Here is a 17,794-nt window from a genome sequence, read left to right as displayed (position 1 = left end):
ATAACTACAGGGTGCTTTACTCTTAAAAAGCTCAAACTAGGGGTGCCTGGGTTGCTTAGTCATTGGGCGTCTGTCTGCCTTTGGCTCGGGTCGTGATCCCAGCATCCTGGGATCGAGCCCCACATCAGGCTCCCTGCTCAGCAGAGAGCCTGCTCCTTCTCTCTCTCCTGCTGCTCCCCCTCCTTGTGCTGTCTCTCTCTCTCTCCTGTCAATATTTGTTACATTTACAGTCACCATTTAATAATGACAGAATTTCACATTTACAAATATAAAAAAGGATATCCACAGAGGAAAAATAAGTTTTCTGAGGCCTATCTGGTCAGGTACTAGCTAGCAGTGGCGTTGTTATGAACCTTCGCTTTTTTATTTTTTTTGCCTGCCATCTGAACCCAATTTCCTTCATAGGGAGCATCCAACATTGTGTCAATCTTGATAGGAAACAGAAATCTCCCAACCCCCACTATAAAAAAGCTAAAATTTGAGCTAGACTTTTTCTTTCCTTTTCTCCTGTTCTGTGGCATGTAGCCAAGTGAGAGACTCCTATTAGGATCTAGAATCTGGAAAGACACTTAAAAGATAATTCATGGAGAAGTTTGTGGTACTAGGTCAGCAGATGCAGAGATGCAGATCAGACTGCAGTGTCCTAACTCTTCTACAGTCAAGTTTCCCTTGGTTCCTGCCTGTTCCCCAACCTAATTTTCCAGCTTCCCATCCATTCTGTGAGCTACCCAATGCCCTTTTCGTAAGTTCCATTTCTGCTTAAATACTCTAGACTGACTTTCTGTTGTTGGCAACCAAGAGCTAACTGGAACAAGGGCCAAGACTGGAACTTAATTTTCTTTTTTTTCTTTTTTTTTTTTTTAAGATTTTATTTATTTATTTGACAGAGAGAAATCACAAGTAGATGGAGAGGCAGGCAGAGAAAGAGAGAGGGAAGCAGGCTCCCTGCTGAGCAGAGAGCCCGATGCGGGACTCGATCCCAGGACTCTGAGATCATGACCCGAGCCGAAGGCAGCGGCTTAACCCACTGAGCCACCCAGGCGCCCCTGGAACTTAATTTTCTTAAAACTTGGGAAGCAGCTCCCCAACAACTGTAACACACTACTTTCATAGGAAGATTACTAGATTAAATTTGTAAGTTTAAATGAATCTTTAAAGACCTCATATCAACCTAGTAATTGTATCTACTGAAACAGAAGGTGGGCAACCTAGGTGGCTCAGTGGGTTAAGCCTTTGCCTTCAGCTCAGGTCATGGTCTCAGCATCCTGTGATTGAGCCCCACATGGGGCTCCCTGCTCAGCAGGGAGCCTGCTTCCCCCTCTCTGCCTGCCTCTCACCCACTTGTGATCTCTCTGTCAAATAAATAAATAAAAATTAAAAAAAAAAAAAAAAACAGAAGGCAATGCCTTCTGGTAATTTTGTGCGTTCATTCAACTCAGATTTCTTAAGATACAAGGTACTACAAACATTAGACACAAAGACGATAATTAAGATAAATCAGAGAAATCAGATAAACCGCCTTCTGGAGTTTTTGACCAAGTAGAGACAAACAAAAATATGCAAATTAATCAGAACAATAAAGATCTATGACACAAGTCAGTATTCACAAAGTAGGAGAGGGCAACCCAAAACAGGAAGCAGGAAAGTCTCTCTGGATAAGGGAAAAAGCAGAAACCAGAACTTTATAAAGTAAAATCTGAACCAATCCTGGAACATGAAGAGGTATTCACTAACTGAGCCAGCTTAGGGGAATGAGACAGGGATGCACTTTAGATATGAAGCAAGACCAGGAAAAAGCACAAAAGCACTTTTGAAACAGCATGGAACATAAATACTAAGGAATTTGACATGGCTGAATCCTAAGACATAAGGGTGATGAGGCTCAGCAGGAGCGAGCAGCGGTCAGCACTTGGAGTGATTTGTACACCATGAGATTCTGGGAAGCTTAGGTTTTATCCTATATGCAAGGAATTATTTTAAACATGTTCATAAATGAACCCCCTAAAACTATCTGCAAATTCTCTGTGCATCAGCATTTTTTTCTGGTCAGAAAAATCATTCCATTTCTTTCATTAGATCCTCAAATTAGATCATGATGTAAAACAGGCTAAAAACTACTATAGAACACTACCAGGAACTATTGAAAGATTTCAAGCAAGAAAAGTGTATCAACAGATATTCCAGAAAACTCATCCTGGAGGTGATATGGAAGAATAAGAATAGAGACTGGAGTCAAGGACACAGTTAGGGGAATATTGGAAAAATCTAAACAAGAGACGTATGAAAGCATAAATTAGCAAGAACACCGGAAAGAAGGGGATGAAAAGGTAAAATATTAAGAGCCTCAAAGATTTGTTAACTAACTCAGTAAGAGTACTCAAATCAGATAATATAGGAAGAGCTATTTTAGGAGATAATAACAGGTTCACTTTGGGACATACTGAATTTAGTACCTAGGAGCTGTTCAGGTGAAGATGTACAGCAAGTAATTGGACATTCTTATACTGAGAACTCTCAACTAGAGATACAAAACTGTGCTTTGCACAGATACAAGTCAATGAAATTATCTAAGGAGACTGAATGGGGAGTTAATGACTTCCAATGGATAGGAAGTACCAAAATTTGGGGTAGGAGTAAGAAAGGGGATAACAATAGAGAACTTCACTCTGGAAAGGGAAACATTACCTACTGTTTTCAGTTCAAAGTATAGAAAATAAAGCTCAGCAGATCTTCAATCTTCTTTGTTTTTTCTTCAATCTTCTCTGTATCAATAACTCAGTGCATGGATGGGAGGGAAGAATAAATGCACCCATCATTCCCTACCCCAAGCACCACCACCAGAACAGGAGCCAGATAATTTTTTATTTATCAAAAGGAGACACATTTTTAAAAACATCTGTCAAGAAATACCAGTTTCATCTGAAAGAGAAACAACAGAATTCAGGGCAAAACTAACATTTCAGGGGTTGTCCAAAAATAAGAAGCTGGCAGAGGTGACCTCCAAGTACGGATTGGGACAGTCAGAAAGGAAGAAAAACAGGAAATAGTGTGTTTACAGAAGTCAGGGGAGGAATTTCAACAAGAAGGGAGTAAAGAAATATTGAAATACAGTAACACACCAAGAAGAATGAAAATGTCAGCATAACGATCCCTGACCAGACAGTTCTATTTGTTGGCCAGGGGCAATAGCAAAAATGCAGGGAGTTGAAGGCTGAATGCTTAAGTGAAAAGGGAGAGATTAGGGTTTTAGTCTATTCTTTCAAAAAACAGCCTGGTTGGATGGGAAGAAACAATAGCCCGCCCCCCCCCCACCAGAGAGATAAGTTTGAGAGTTCATTTGTTTTGTTTTTGTGCACAACAAAAGAGTCTTAAGCATGTTTACACTCAGTGGAGAAGAAGCCAATGAGGTGTAAATAAGTACAGAAAGCAAGAGATAAATTATGAAGTGAAGTTCAGAGAGAGGGGAGAACAGAGCAAATGAGTAACAAAATTTCAGCTTTACCAAGTCTCAGAATTTTGGGGTAACTGGAATAAAGAATTACTCATATTTTGAATAATGCTTTAAATAAAAAATTGATGTTCTCAAATCTGTTATATTCAAATTCCTGTATTTATCAAAAATCTGAATTGGGGGATGCCTGGGTGGCTCATTTGGTTAAGCAGCTGCCTTGGGCTCAGATCATGATCCCAGCGTCCTAGGATCGAGTCCCACATCGGGCTCCTTGCTCAGCAGGGAGCCTGCTTCTCCCTCTGCCTCTGCCTGCCATTCTGTCTGCCTGTGCTCGCTCTCTCCCCCTCTCTCTCTGATAAATAAATAAAATCTTAAAAAAAAAAAATCTGAATTGGAAGACAATTTTAGTCATACTCCAACCCAGATGCCATAGAAAAAGCATAGTTCACTGAACTCCCAAATTTGATTTTTAGCCTAGTGCTCTTAAGATTTTCTTACAACTCCCAATTGGCTAACCATAAATGCAATCTTAATCATGGATTTCATAAATTTTCCATCCTTCACACTCACTTTAACTATTTGCAGTGAAGTCCTCAGCTCTAGTATACATGTTAACATCCATACAACCATATATTTGGTGGATGATTATATTCTATTCAATTGTTTTAACATTTTTCAATGATTCACACTAATGGAGAAGATGATCATACACACTCCAATCATTTAACTTCAGTATACATTTTTTTAGGCTTCAAATGTGCATTGGATAATCTAGTTATAAAAATACCAGACCTAAATATGATAGACTTATAGTATTAAATATCTATCCAACTTCTAATTTAGCTTGAGCTTCCTTCCAGGTGTAGTGCAACAAAGCAGCTCATTCATACCCGTGATTAGGTGGTGGGGCAGACAGACCCTAGGAACACTATTACACAATTAGTGTGTGTGTGTGTGTGTGTGTGTGTTAAATTATAGAACAAAAGCATTGAAAATATGCAAAATGTAAACTCCACAGCATGACTACAGGGTCATGGACTCTTAAGGGTATTCTGGGAAGAGAGGGCATGCATTTCCTTTGCAACATTCTGTAGTGCAGAGTCAGTGTACTGCACAATGAGCTCTTGCATTTCGAACAAATATAAATAAATTACATCTGCCTGAGGCCTCTATTTCTGAAGCACTCTTTCATGTGTTGTCATAGTAATCCTCTATGCTAGAAGGAAAAGGTTAACAGTCTCAATTTTATTGATGGAGAAACAAGAATAGACAATTTATTTGCACAAAATCACACAACTAGTTAACAGTGCAATCACTTGGTTAGGTACATCGTCTTCAGTTCTGAACTCTTAGCCTTTAACTGCATACACTGGATGCATATTTGCTTATGTCAGGCAATGTGCTGGGTGAGAAGAATGCAGAGGCGAAAAAACGAACAATAACAGGAGGAAGAAATGGTAGACGAACAAGGTGTTTTTTTCAAACAGACTACTGAAAGGAGCAAATCTGTCAATTTTAAGAATGGGTCCAGGGAAAAGACAAATCAGATGAACAGTAAATATGACCTGAGATCACCACTCAGAGCTTTCCTGTAAGCAGGGCACAACACTCAGGCCCCCCCTTATCAACAGAGTGCATTTCATATGTAAGGCATCTCAAGCTTCTTTTTAAATGTTAAGAAGGACATAGTTACTTTTACTCTAAATTTTGTCTAGTAGACTCTTTTGGAATTCAAATTAGGTATAAGTGCCCTTGGTATCCAGAAACTTAAATATAGTTTTAAATATAAAAACAACTGGGGATGGGACAACTGGGTGGCTCAGTTCGTTAAGCATGACTATAGCTTAGGTCATGATCCCGGGGCCCTGGGATGGAGGCCCATATTGGGCTCCCTGCTCTGTGAGGAACCTGTTTCTCCCTCTCCCTCTGCCTCTCTGTCTCTCACCGATCAATCAATAAAGCCTTAAAACAAAACAAAACAAAACAAAAAAACCTATTGGGGTTCCTGGCTGGCTCAGTCAGTGATACATGCAACTCTTGATCTTGGTGGTGTCATGAGTTCAAACACTGTGTCAGGCATAGAGCTTATTTTAAAATAATAAAAATTTAGAAAATAAATAAATAAATAAATATAAAAACTGTATTTTGCACAAATCTAACAAGCCACTGAATACAATTGTGTTACCCAGTCATTTCTTTCACTACCTTATTACCTTTACGTTGTTCCTCTATTAAGTTACAAGTAGTTGTCAGCCAAATGGACGGCCTGAGGAAGCTTAGGGTAACTTAATCCTATGTTTATACATGCATTTGGTGACATCTCCAAAACCAGGCACAAATAAAACATCCATGATCCTTCAATAACAAATGTAACATCCACAATGTGCAATAAATAGATTGCTTTATTTTTTTTTTAACCAGAATTCTATCATGAATACCAGTGGAAATTCCAGGATGCCAGCACAGATAGTACTATAGGAATTAAAGCACATTTTATGAACAATAACTAGAAGGTAGGCAGCACCATTAAATTCTACTTTAAATTCTTATGAAAAGCAACTCTGGGGCACCTGGGTGGCTCAGTGGGTTAAGCCGCTGCCTTTGGCTCGGGTCATGATCTCAAGGTCCTGGGATCGAGTCCTGCATCGGGCTCTCTGCTCAGCAGGGAGCCTGCTTCCTCCTCTCTCTCTCTGCCTGCCGCTCTGCCTACTTGTAATCTCTCTCTGTCAAATAAATAAATAAAACCTTAAAAAAAAAAAAAAAAAGAAAAGCAACTCTGCAGCAATGTTAAGAGTTTTTTATAGTTGTTTCCCAAACTTGTCTGATCTTTCCCAAACTGTCTCACCTTGGATGCTTGTGGAAAACAGAAACTTCTAGTACCCACTTCAGCCATGCTATTTAGAATACCATACCTATACTGTATTCCTTAACCCCACAGAGCCAAAACAGAAAAACATTACAATGTAACATGTTTTAATAATTCAAGATGCTTTGTTTTTAGACCATTTCCATCCACTAAAATTATAAATAAAACTGTTATATACTCCCGTAATAAAGATGAACAGATCTCTAATCCCAGTTTACAAAAAGAAAAATAAAAATCCACAGATAACTCAATCATAAATCAAAGTTCTAGAATTTCACACATTAACAAAGCTTTGGGGTTACCAGGCTGCTACTCTTAACACTCACTGGTGGTTTGAGTATGGAATGTTTCAAGTTCCACAAATTACCATTAAGTTCAGTAATTTACATTTTTTTTTAAGATCCATATTTTATTAGTCCCTATATAATTCTAGGACTTTCTCTAAAATAAGAGAAGTAAAATTAAGTAATCTCAACCAAAACTGTGAAATTTAAATTCACCCCACCCAGCTGCAAAATGCAACTGGGCAAGAGTGTCATTTTTAAAACTCAGCAAACACAAAATATTCTAGTATAGATAGTCCCTTTCATACTGAAACATGCTTAATTGAAATACTCTAGTTCAATCTTGTTTTAAGAGCTGCCCCAAAATGTTTTCACTCAGCAGCTAGCATTCAAAGATAATGTACTTATAAAGGAATGCCTCACCTTCACCCTCTCCCCATAGGCAGTGTCTTACTTTCACAATAATTGAGCTTCCCACAAATGTGTAGATAGCTTTACAAAAAGGAAAACATAAAATTCAGTTGCTTTGTCCCACTCCCAAGTATATGCCAGAGACATGAAAACACATGTCTACACAAAAATTTGCACACTAATAGTTATAGCAGTGTAATATTTAACAGCCAAATACTGGAAATAACGAACTACCCATCAACTAATGAATAAAGCAAGCTGGTATATCCATACTATGGCATATTGTGGCCACATAAAAAGAAAGACTGAGGGAGTGCCTTAGGCGGCTGCCTTGACTCAGGTCCTGATCCCAGGGTCTGGGATCAAGCCCCACATCAGGCTCCCTGTTCAGCAGGAAGCCTGCTTCTCCCTCTTCCATTTCCCCTGCTTGTGTTCCCTCTCTCTGCCAAATAAATAAAATCTTAAAAAAAAAAAAAAAAAAGATTGATACCTGCTACATCATGCAAAGTAAAAGAAGCCAGTCACAAAAGACTACATACTGCATAATTCTGTTTATATGAAATATCCAGAACTGGTCAATCTACAGAGATAGAAAGTCAGTAGTCTGACTGAAAGTCTAGGTAGAGGAGGGTAGGGTTTCTTTTGGGGGTGATGAAAACTGTGGTGGTGGTTGGGAATTCTTTGAATATACTAGAACCATTAAAAAAAAAAAAATAAATCCTGCAATTGGTGAGTTGCATGTTAGTTATATCTCAAGACTTAAAAAATCAGCTACTCTGAAAATAGCCCACTTGCTTCAATGCTGTAATATACATTAAGTAAGAAATTTTGGTGAGCATTTATTTGGAATAAGATATAACTCAAAACGGGGTGCCTGTGTGGCTCAGTGGGTTAAGCCTCTGCCTTTGGCTCAGGTCATGGTCTCAGGGTCCTAGGATCGAGCCCCGCATCCGGCTCTCTGCTCAGTGGGGAGCCTGCTTCCCCCTCTTTCTGCCAGCCGCTCTGTCTACTTGTGATTTCTGTCTGTCAAATGAATAAATAAAATCTTAAAAAAAAAAAAGATATAAATCAAAACGCCACTGAAAAACTGGTAAAAAGTAGGACAGCAAGACTGACTGTTTAAAACTTCTGTTCTCTATGTCTAAAACATTTTATAAGAGAAATATATTTTAAAGCAATGATTACGGTTGTAAATTACTTGTCCTAAAAGTTTAGTGTATGAGATATTTAGTACTGATTAATTGATGTGATAGAAAGCACCTTTTCTTTACAAAACAGGTTGGACTCAACTTTATACATCCTTCAGCTAAATTCAACTACTGGGGTTCAAGCCTCCATAAGAAAATGAATCATTAAGAAATATATATACTGGGGGCGCCTGGGTGGCTCAGTGGGTTAAAGCCTCTGCTTTCGGCTTGGGTCATGGTCCCAGGGTCCTGGGATCTAGCCCCGCATCCGGCTCTCTGCTCAGCGGGGAGCCTGCTTCTCTCTCTCTCTCTCTGTTTCTCTGCCTATTTGTGATATCTGTCTGTCAAATAAATAAAATCTTTAAAAGAAAAAAAAAATATATATATATATACTGAAAATTGGGTGCCTGGGTGGCTCAGTGGGTTAAAGCCTCTGCCTTCAGCTCAGGTCATGATCTCAGGGCCCTGGGATCAAGCCCCACATCAGGCTCCTTTCTCAGCGGGGAGCCTGCTTCCTCCTCTCTCTCTACCTGCCTCTCTGCCTACTTGTGATCTCTGTCAAATAAATAAAATCTTAAAAAAAAAAAAAAAAAGGAAAAAAAAAAGAAATATATATACTGAAAATAGTACCTGGCCAATCAAAGTAAAAGGATTTTCAAACACCTATTGGCCTATTATCAAATGAGGAGTATCTCCTAAAGGCTTAGTTTCAATTTGCACGTGCAAATGCGCACTCTGCATTTATCCAACTATGTATATGAGGTATAAATAGTTTACCACCTACAAAAACGTTTGCTTAATTTTCTGGGAGATAAAAAAAGAAAGTACTAGAAGGGTGTGGCAACTCATCCAAGGTCACAAGAAGTCAGGGCAGAGATCAACATTCTGGTTTACACCAAGCCTCCAGAGAATATCTTAACAATTTCGCAAACGACTTTGTTTGTTTCACATCATAAAGCAAAAAAGGGGGAGGTTTACCGTCGGTTCAGTTTAAAACTTCTAAATAGAGACAGTGAGATAGCTATTTTAAATAAACAAATAAATACTGGTGCGGGGAGTGGTTAAGACAAAAATCCCAGCGGGAGCGTGTGAACAACTGGGCAGATCCGCCCGATTTTCAACTCAGGTCAAAACCTCAACTCAAAAAGTCTAGGAGTTTCCCTTCATAGCTAGTTATGAAGAAAAGAAATTTGGAATCTCCCTGGAATAGCGAGAGGATAAAAATCAAACGAAGAAACTCCTCAGTGTGACCTGTATTGCCTCCAAGAATAAGGCAGTAGACTTTTCTGAAAAAATAAATAATAGTAATAATGGGTGTCAGAAGAGCAGTGAATAAAAAATAACAAATTTCTAACAATAAGTGAAAAAAAGCAACTAGGACTAGCAGAGATACTCTAATCATTTTAAACGAATCGCATGAAACCTTTCCCTCGACCAAAAAGTCCACGATCCTCAGCCTGGTCCTAAAAATGTACACGGGTTTTCCACGTGAAGGTCTCTGTGGGGAAGACCGGCGGTGCAGGGCAAGGGCCGAGTTCCTCCGAGCCTCTGGCAGCCCTCTCGGGAAGCCCCGCTCAACAAGCGTCCGCGGGGGGACCACGCGGCACAGGTCGGGTTACAAAGAAATGAACCCTTCAAGCTTTGAGAACCCTCGGGCAAAGGAGCGCCGGTATACATACATACACATACACACACACACACACACACACACACTCACTGTCACGCACTCACTGACACTCACTCACGCGTCGTCGGAACCACTGGGGAGGCGGTGGTTCGGCACAGTCTCTGGACACCTTCCTGCCCAGTGAAAACCGCCTGAGGAGCTGGATAAGGACCCAACTCTGCCTGCCCAGAACCCCACTCCCCTCACCTGGCCCTGGCCCCTTGCCCAAGAAGAGACGGAAGGGGAGGCGGCGGCGGCAGTCGTTTCCGACAGGGTCCCCCAGCGGCGGTGGCTGCTTCGACCCGCGGCCCTAATCTACCGCCGCCGCCATGTTGGAAGGTGAGGTCACCCCCGGCGCGCTTCCGTCACCGCCAGCGTCAGGGCGAGCCTGGGGCGCCTAGAAGCGCCGGAAGAGGGGTGGTTCTGTTCTCCTGAGCGGAAGCACGGATCATAGAGGCCGGGAGGTCTCTTCGCGCAGACATGACGCGGAAAAGCTGACCTCTCTTAATCCTCTCTTACCAGGAGTCGCTCACATCTATGATTCTCAGGGAGGGAGTGGGTTGCGGAGGTATTTGATTACTGGAGGAAGGGAGATGGGATTCTGAGGAGTCAGGCTTGTGGGGAGAGAAGCTGGTGGTTCCCGCGGAAGGGAGCATGGCTGCTTGCACAAAATGTGCTGTGGACGTATTGAACAAATATTGGGATTTAAGTGTGTGCCAGCGAACGGGGTAGGGAAGTATCAGGAGAGTTCAAGGAAGCTGCCGAGTTCGTAGTCATTTGTCGACTTGAAAAGGTTATTGAAAGTTGGGAACATTTTCTAGCAGTTGAGGGTGAAGTGGGGGTTAAGAGCTCGTTCTAGCGGAACGAGCACAGGCACTGGAACGGTAAAGGAAGTCTTCAGTAGTACCCATTTTGTTCACAGCACCTGCCTAGCACAATGCCTAGAACTGGATGTTTGTTTACTTGAATCCAAGCGTCCTTTGGGAGAGTCACTAAATGTATCTTGTTAAGAAGTTGTATCTATGGCGCCTGGGTGGCTCAGTGGGTTAAGCCTCTGCCTTCAGCTCAGGTCATGATCTCAGGGTCCTGGGATCGAGGCCCGCATCTGGCTCTCTGCTCAGCAGGGACCCTGCTTCTCTCTCTCTCTCTCTCTCTGCCTGCCTCTCTGTCTACTTGTGATCTCTCTCTCTGTGAAATAAATAAATAAAATCTTAAAAAAAAAAAGTTGTATCTTAACCATGCTTTAGAGAAACTGAATTGTCTGTAATGTACATGAGATAAACTGAAAGGAGAGCGGTGAAGGTGATGAGTTGGAAGACGCCAGATCAGAAGTGAGAAAAACCTGATGAGGAGTGACTGCTAATGGGTACAAAAATTTGGGGGGGAGGTGATGAAAATGTTATAATTGATTTTGATAAAAGTCGAACACCCTGTGAGTATGCTTTTAAACCATTTAAATGTATGCTTTAAATAAGTGAGTTATATGGTATGTGAGCTCTGTCTCAATAAAGCTGTGGAAAAGTGTTGAAAACATGAACTGATATGAGGTTGGGTGGGGGTGGAAGCAAAAAGGTTGGAGTTAGCGTTACAAGAGCATTAAGCCTGAGCTACTGAGAGAACAGTAGTGCCATTAATAGAGAAATCGGACAGAAATTTTGCAAAGTCTCAGTGAGCTAATAAACCTATTAATTACCTACTAGTACCTAATAACCAGTTGATAGTTAAATTTCCTCAATTGACCAAGTAGTGACATATAGTTTTTGTTGTTGTTGTTGTTGTTGTTGTGTTTAAGTAGGTTCTATGCACAACATGGGGTGTGAACTCAGGACCCTGAGATCAAGAATTGCATGCTTCGCTGACTGAACAGCCTGTTTTTTAAACCAGGATCATGCATTTGGTCGTTACATCTTTTGTTAGTCTCCTAGTTTTTTTAATAACGTTGACTTTTTCAAGCATGTTCACGTCGGGGACTGCCTCCGGCCGGGAAAGTCCCCACCATTACAAGAAGGTGCTTGGCTCACTGCTAGCAAAGTACGCTGCAAGTATACAATGAACTTTCTGGTGAAGCCCACCTAAAGGAGGACATAGTTATTGGCTGTATCAAATTTAATCAGCATAGTAACAGGACTCTCATTGGCTCTCCCCATTGCTTGGCCCCTTATTGGTCACCCTGCTGTATATAAGCTAAGGAAGTTGATTAAATAAACGGAAATGGGGCGCCTGGGTGGCTCAGTGGGGTAAGCCGCTGCCTTCAGCTCAGGTCATGATCTCAGGGTCCTGGGATCGAGTCCCGCATCGGGCTCTCTGCTCCGCAGGGAGCCTGCTCCCCTCTCTCTCTGCCTGCCTCTCCATCTACTTGTGATCTCTCTCTGTCAAATAAATAAATAAAATCTTTAAAAAAAATAAAAATAAACGGAAATGAAGCATTAACACTATACCAGGTTCATTGTCGTCCTTGGGGGCCGGAGGGCGACATGTTCATACAATGGAAATTATTCAGCAATAAAACAAAAAGGAATAACTGGTATTGTGAAAATTAATCAAAGGAAACATCATTTAAAATAGAGTCACTGGGTGCCTGGCTGACTCGGTTGGAAGAGCATGCAGCTCTCAATCTCAGGGTTATGAGTTGGAGCCCCAGGTTGGTGTAGAAATTGCAAAAAAAACAGACGAAAAAAACTTTGAAAATAAATAGGCAGCTAAAATGGAGTCAGAAGCCAGTAGGGGGAGCTCTCATGCCCTAGCAATAAGTCAACTGCAGATCCAACAGGAAGTGGGTGGAGGATTGATTGGACTCCTGAGGTATGGCTGGCTCAGTCATTGGAGCTTGTCTCTCTTGATATCCAGGTTGTCATTTCCATTTCCTCGTGGGGTATGGGAGATTACTTAAAAAATAAAATTTTATTAAAAATAAAAATAAGGGGCGCCTGGGTGGCTCACTGGTTTAAGCCTCTGACTTCCGCTCAGGTCCTGATCTCAGGGTCCTGGGATCGAGCTCCGCATCAGTCTCTCTGCTCAGCAGGGAGCCTGCTTTCCCCTCTCTCTCTCTCTGCCTGCCTCTCTGCCCTCTTGTCATCTCTGTCAAATACATAAATAGAATCTTTTTAAAAAAGATTTTATTTATTTGAGAGAGGGAGAACGCAAGTGAGCACAAGCAGGGGTTGGGGGGAAGGGCAGAGGGAGGGAGAAGCAGGCTACCCCCCTGAGCAGGAAGCCCCACATGGGGCTTGATCTAGGACTCCAGGATCTTGACCTGAGCTGAAGGCAGGTGCCCAACTGACTGAGCTACCCAGGTCCTTTAGTCTATGCAGTTCATTGTATGTACATTTTATTTTTAATTTTAAGATTTTTTTTAAAGATTTTAATTTATTTGACAGACAGATCACAAGTAGGCAGAGAGGCAGGCAGAGAGAGAGAGAGAGAGGAGGAGGAGGCAGGCTCCCTGCCGAGCAGAGAGCTCGATGTGAGGCTCCATTCCAGGACCCTGGGATCATGACCTGAGCCGAAGGCAGAGGCTTTAACCCACTGAACCACCCAGACGCCCCAAATCTTTTTTAAAATCTTAAAATTAGGGGCGCCTGGGTGGCTCAGTGGTTAAAGCCTCTGCCTTCGGCTCAGGTCATGATCCCAGGGTCCTGGGATCGAGCCCCGCATCCGGCTCTCTGCTCTGTGGAGAGCCTGCTTCCTCCTCTCTCTCTGCCTGCCTCTCTGCCTACTTGTGATCTCTCTCTGTCAAATGAATAAATAAAATGTTTGTTTAAAAAATAAAAAAGATTTTATTTATTTATTTGACAGAGAGAAAGAGAAAGAACCAGAGAGGGAACACCAGCAGCGTGGGAAAGAGAGAAGCAGGCTTCCAGCAGGGAGCCTGATGTGAGCTTGATCCTAGGACCCTGGGATCATGACCTGAGCCAAGGGCAGATGGTTAAAGACTGAGCCACCCAGGCACTTCTAATTTTAAGATTTTATATGTTTGTGAGAGAAAGAGAGAGCAGGCAGAGGGAGAAGCAGGCTCTCTGCGGAGCATGTAGCCCAATGAAGGTCTCAATCCCAGGACCCTGGAATTATGACTCAACTGACTGAGACACCCAGGTGTCCCATATGTAAATTTTTTTAAAAAGTCACATAAAAAAATTCTCTGGTTATGTTAACAAATCAGGTATGTGATTAAGTTAATTTCTTTCTAATTGTTTTCAGTTTTAATATTTCCTTTTGTATTTTATTTTTCTAATGCGTACTATAAGGATAAAACAGAGGTCAATGGAGCAGAATAGGAAGTCCAGAATGGACAATTGATTTTTGACAGAGGTGTCAAGACAATTTAATGGGGAAAGGAATAGTCTTTCCAGCAAATGGTGTAAAATAATACAATCCTTTTACAGAAATTATTTTACTTTAATCACACAGCAGTTTATGGGTTTGGGGACTTTTTTTTTTTTTTGACAGATCTTCTAAATTATACAGAATCCTAGCATGAAGCCTGATGTGATTATAAAATCTAAAGCAAAAAAAATTATAAATAAAATTTAAACTCTAGACACAAGTCATTTTATTCATTCTCCTTCATCAGTTAGTTACTGAACCCCTACTATGTACCAGGCAGTGTGCTAGATGCCAGCAAAAGAAAGTGGTAAGTAGGTCAGACATGGTCTCTGTTGTGAAAACAACATTTTCATTGGAAAACCAGGCAAAAACCCAAAACAAAAAGAAAAAAACCAAAATAAGAAAACATTATAGCATGTCCTGAGGGCTGGCTGGGAGAGAGAGGAAGGCAAAAGAGTGCTTATGAAAAGCACTCTCTGGGTGCCTGGGTGGCTCAGTGGGTTAAAGCCTCTGCCTTCAGCTCAGATCATAATCCCGGGGTCCTGGGATCAAGCCCCGCATCAGGGCTAGGCAGGGAGCCTGCTTCCTCCTCTCTCTCTGCCTGCCTTTCTGCCTACTTGTGATCTCTGTCTGTCAAATAAATAAACAAAACCTGTAAAAAGAAAAAAAAAAAAAGAAAAGAAAAGCACTCTCTAAGGAGGAGATATTTTAAGTTGAGACCTTAAAGAATGAAAAGCTAAGTGATAGTGTATGAAAAGAATTCAGGCAAAGAGCTTGGTGTTTTCCAGGAATTGAAAAGTAAAGCTATAGGATGGTGAGCAAAGGGAAGAAGAGTAATGAGGTCAGACAAGTAAGCTAAGGCCAGATCGGGCAGCACTCACACAGACCATGTGAGGTGTGAAGTGTTCAGAAGCAGACAGAAGCCAACTGAGGATTATAAATTGGGAAGCGGCTAGATGCCAGCTAGGTTTTAAACCACTCTTTCTGTTGTGTGGAAAATTGGTTGTAAAAGGGTAGGAAGTGCAAGCACCTAAGTCAGAGTTTCACTATTTTCTGGTCTCATTTGTTTTTCTTCTTGAGATTCTTCAAGGGGTGCCTGGTTGGCTCAGTCAGTAGAGCATGCGACTCTTGGACTCAGCATTGTGAGTTGGAGCCCCACATTTGGTATAGAAATTACTTAAAATCTTTTTTTTTTTTTTTAAAGATTTTATTTATTTATCAGAGAGAGAGAGGGGGAAAGAGCGAGCACAGGCAGACAGAATGGCAGGCAGAGGCAGAGGGAGAAGCAGGCTCCCTGCTGAGCAAGGAGCCCGATGTGGGACTCGATCCCAGGACGCTGGGATCATGACCTGAGCCGAAGGCAGCCGCTTAACCAACTGAGCCACCCAGGCGTCCCTAGAAATTACTTAAAATCTTAAACAAAAACAAAAACAACCCACCCAATTCTTCAGCATTCAAAGACACAGATGATTTACATTTTTAAAAATTTATTTTTAGTAAAATAAAGCCCGAGGGCCTTGAACTCCCTACCCTAAGATTGTTTAACTGACTGAACCACCCAAGGAACCTCCACCCCCAGCTGCAACATCCCACCCCCAATCACAACCCACCCCCCACCTCACCCCACCTTACCCTCTTCAGGCAAAGAAGTTCAAGCCTTAATTTATTCTGCTGATTCAATTTCTGAAGCCACAGACTGAAGTGTCAGCTTGGGAGCAGGTGAAAAAATCTACACAGTCTTTGTGACTAACCTGACAGGAATCTAGGACAGTGATTTTGTGAAGCCATAAGGAAATAGGCGTATCTAGGAGTGGGATTTTTGGAATTTATCTGAAAAGCTGTTTTAATAAAGCTTCTTCACAAGACCTAAAATAACATAGGAGGAAATTGGATTTGGAAAACTGCTAGCTAGTTAATCTTTTATTGTACTTATAAGTTTTTCTCTCCAGAGACTGTCTCTATGAAGTTTATCATATTCTTATCAGACAGGACCTGGCCCATTCCTTGGTGAATCAGCAAAATAACTGCAGAAACCAGTTGTAAAGAGCGTTAACTTAGGGGAGGGGACAGCTGCACAAAAGGTAATGTTAATTATATCTGTAACACCATTTATTTTGCTTTAGAAATGAAGTCTTAAGGGGCGCCTGGGTGGCTCAGTGGGTTAAAACCTCTGCTTTTGGCTCAGGTCATGATCTCAGGGTCCTGGGATGGAGCCCCGCATTGGGCTCTCTGTTTAGCAGGGAGCCTGCTTCCCCCCCCTCTGTCTGCCTGTTTCTCTGCCTGCTTGTGATCTCTGCCTGTCAAAATGAGTAAATAAAGGGGTGCCTGGGTGGCTCAGTGGATTAAAGCCTCTGCCTTCGGCTCAGGTCATGATCCCAGGGTCCTGGGATCGAGCCCCACATTGGGCTCTCTGCTCAGCAGGGAGCCTGCGTCCTCTTCTCTCTCTGCCTGCTTCTCTGCCTACTTGTGATCTCTGTCTGTCAAATAAATAAATAAAATCTTTAAAAAAAACAAAACAAAAAAAGACTTCAATTTTTAGGGCCTCCTGGGTGGCTCAGTGGATTAAGCCTCTGCCTTCGGCTCAGGTCATGATCTCAGGGTCCTGGGATCAAGCTCCGCATCGGGCTCTCTGCTCGGCAGGGAGCCTGCTTCCCTTCCTCTCTCTCTCTGCCTACTTGTGATCTCTCTTTCTCTCTGTCAAATAAATAAATAAAATCTTTAAAAAAAATAAAAAGTAAATAAGTAAATAAAATATTTTTTTTAAATGAAGTCTTTTTTTTAAGACTTTATTTATTTATTTGACAGACAAAGATCACACTGAGCCACCCAGGTGCCCCATGATCTGTCTAATCTTTAAAAAAAACAAAAAAAAAAGACTCTCCCTCTGCTTCCCCCCCCCCCCAAGATTGCTCTTGCTCTCTCAAACAAGTAAGTCTTGGGGGCGGGGCGGGGGGGGGAAGACTATAGAAAAGACATGACAATTACTACAACAGGTGACCTTGTACTGGGTTCAGGATGAGAAAAAAATTTCTACAAAGGTTTTCAGTAGGGCATATGGCAAAATCTGATTATAAACTTGTTAAATTTCCTGCATTTGATTAATGAAAAGTGATACAGCCAAATAGCAAAATGTTAATAATTGGTGAATCTAGGTGATTATATTTGAAATAGCTTATTATATTTGAAATTTCCTCAAAATAAAAAGTTGGTAATAAAAATACATGCACCCTGACGCCTGGGTTGCTCAGTCCATTAAGCGTCTGCCTTCAGCTTAGGTCCTGATCCCAGAGTCCTGGGATCCAGTCTGGCTTGGGGCTCCCTTGCTCAGCGGGGAGCCTGCTTCTTCCTGTGCCTGTTGCCTACTTTCTCTGCTGCTCTCCCTGCTTGTGGGCGCTCTGACAAATTAATTAACTAATTAATTTTTAAAAAAGGAAAGGTTGAGTAACTGTCACACCCAGGAAATTTAGGGGACATAACAATTAAATAAAATGCAGTATCCTAGATGGGATCCTGGAAAAGAAAATGAGCATTAGGTTAAAACTAAGGAAATTTGACTAATTATGGACTTGAGTCAATATTGTTTATTTAATTATCAATATTATTTAA

General features: G+C 41.6%; 1 protein-coding gene across 10 annotated transcripts in view; it reads right to left on the bottom strand.

Moving 5' to 3' along the window:
• The window catches only part of BCL2L13 (BCL2 like 13), an 85,123-nt gene extending 74,873 nt beyond the window's left edge, over window positions 1-10,250 (bottom strand). For 2 of the 10 annotated variants that reach the window (XR_006604251.1, XR_006604250.1), the window contains exon 1: window positions 10,073-10,249. The gene's annotated coding sequence lies outside the window, so the exon portion shown is untranslated. The other 8 variants (XM_004773759.3, XM_004773761.3, XR_001176583.2 and 5 more) reach the window with 7 other exon arrangements.
• Between the last annotated feature and the right edge of the window lie 7,544 nt (window positions 10,251-17,794).

The sequence above is a fragment of the Mustela putorius genome, unplaced genomic scaffold (assembly GCF_011764305.1).
Source record: "Mustela putorius furo isolate JIRA1106 unplaced genomic scaffold, ASM1176430v1.1 tig00003988_pilon_pilon_pilon, whole genome shotgun sequence".
Taxonomy (NCBI): domain Eukaryota; kingdom Metazoa; phylum Chordata; class Mammalia; order Carnivora; family Mustelidae; genus Mustela; species Mustela putorius.
The sequence above is the reverse complement of the archived record's forward strand: the minus strand, read 5'-3'. Positions and strand labels throughout refer to the sequence as shown.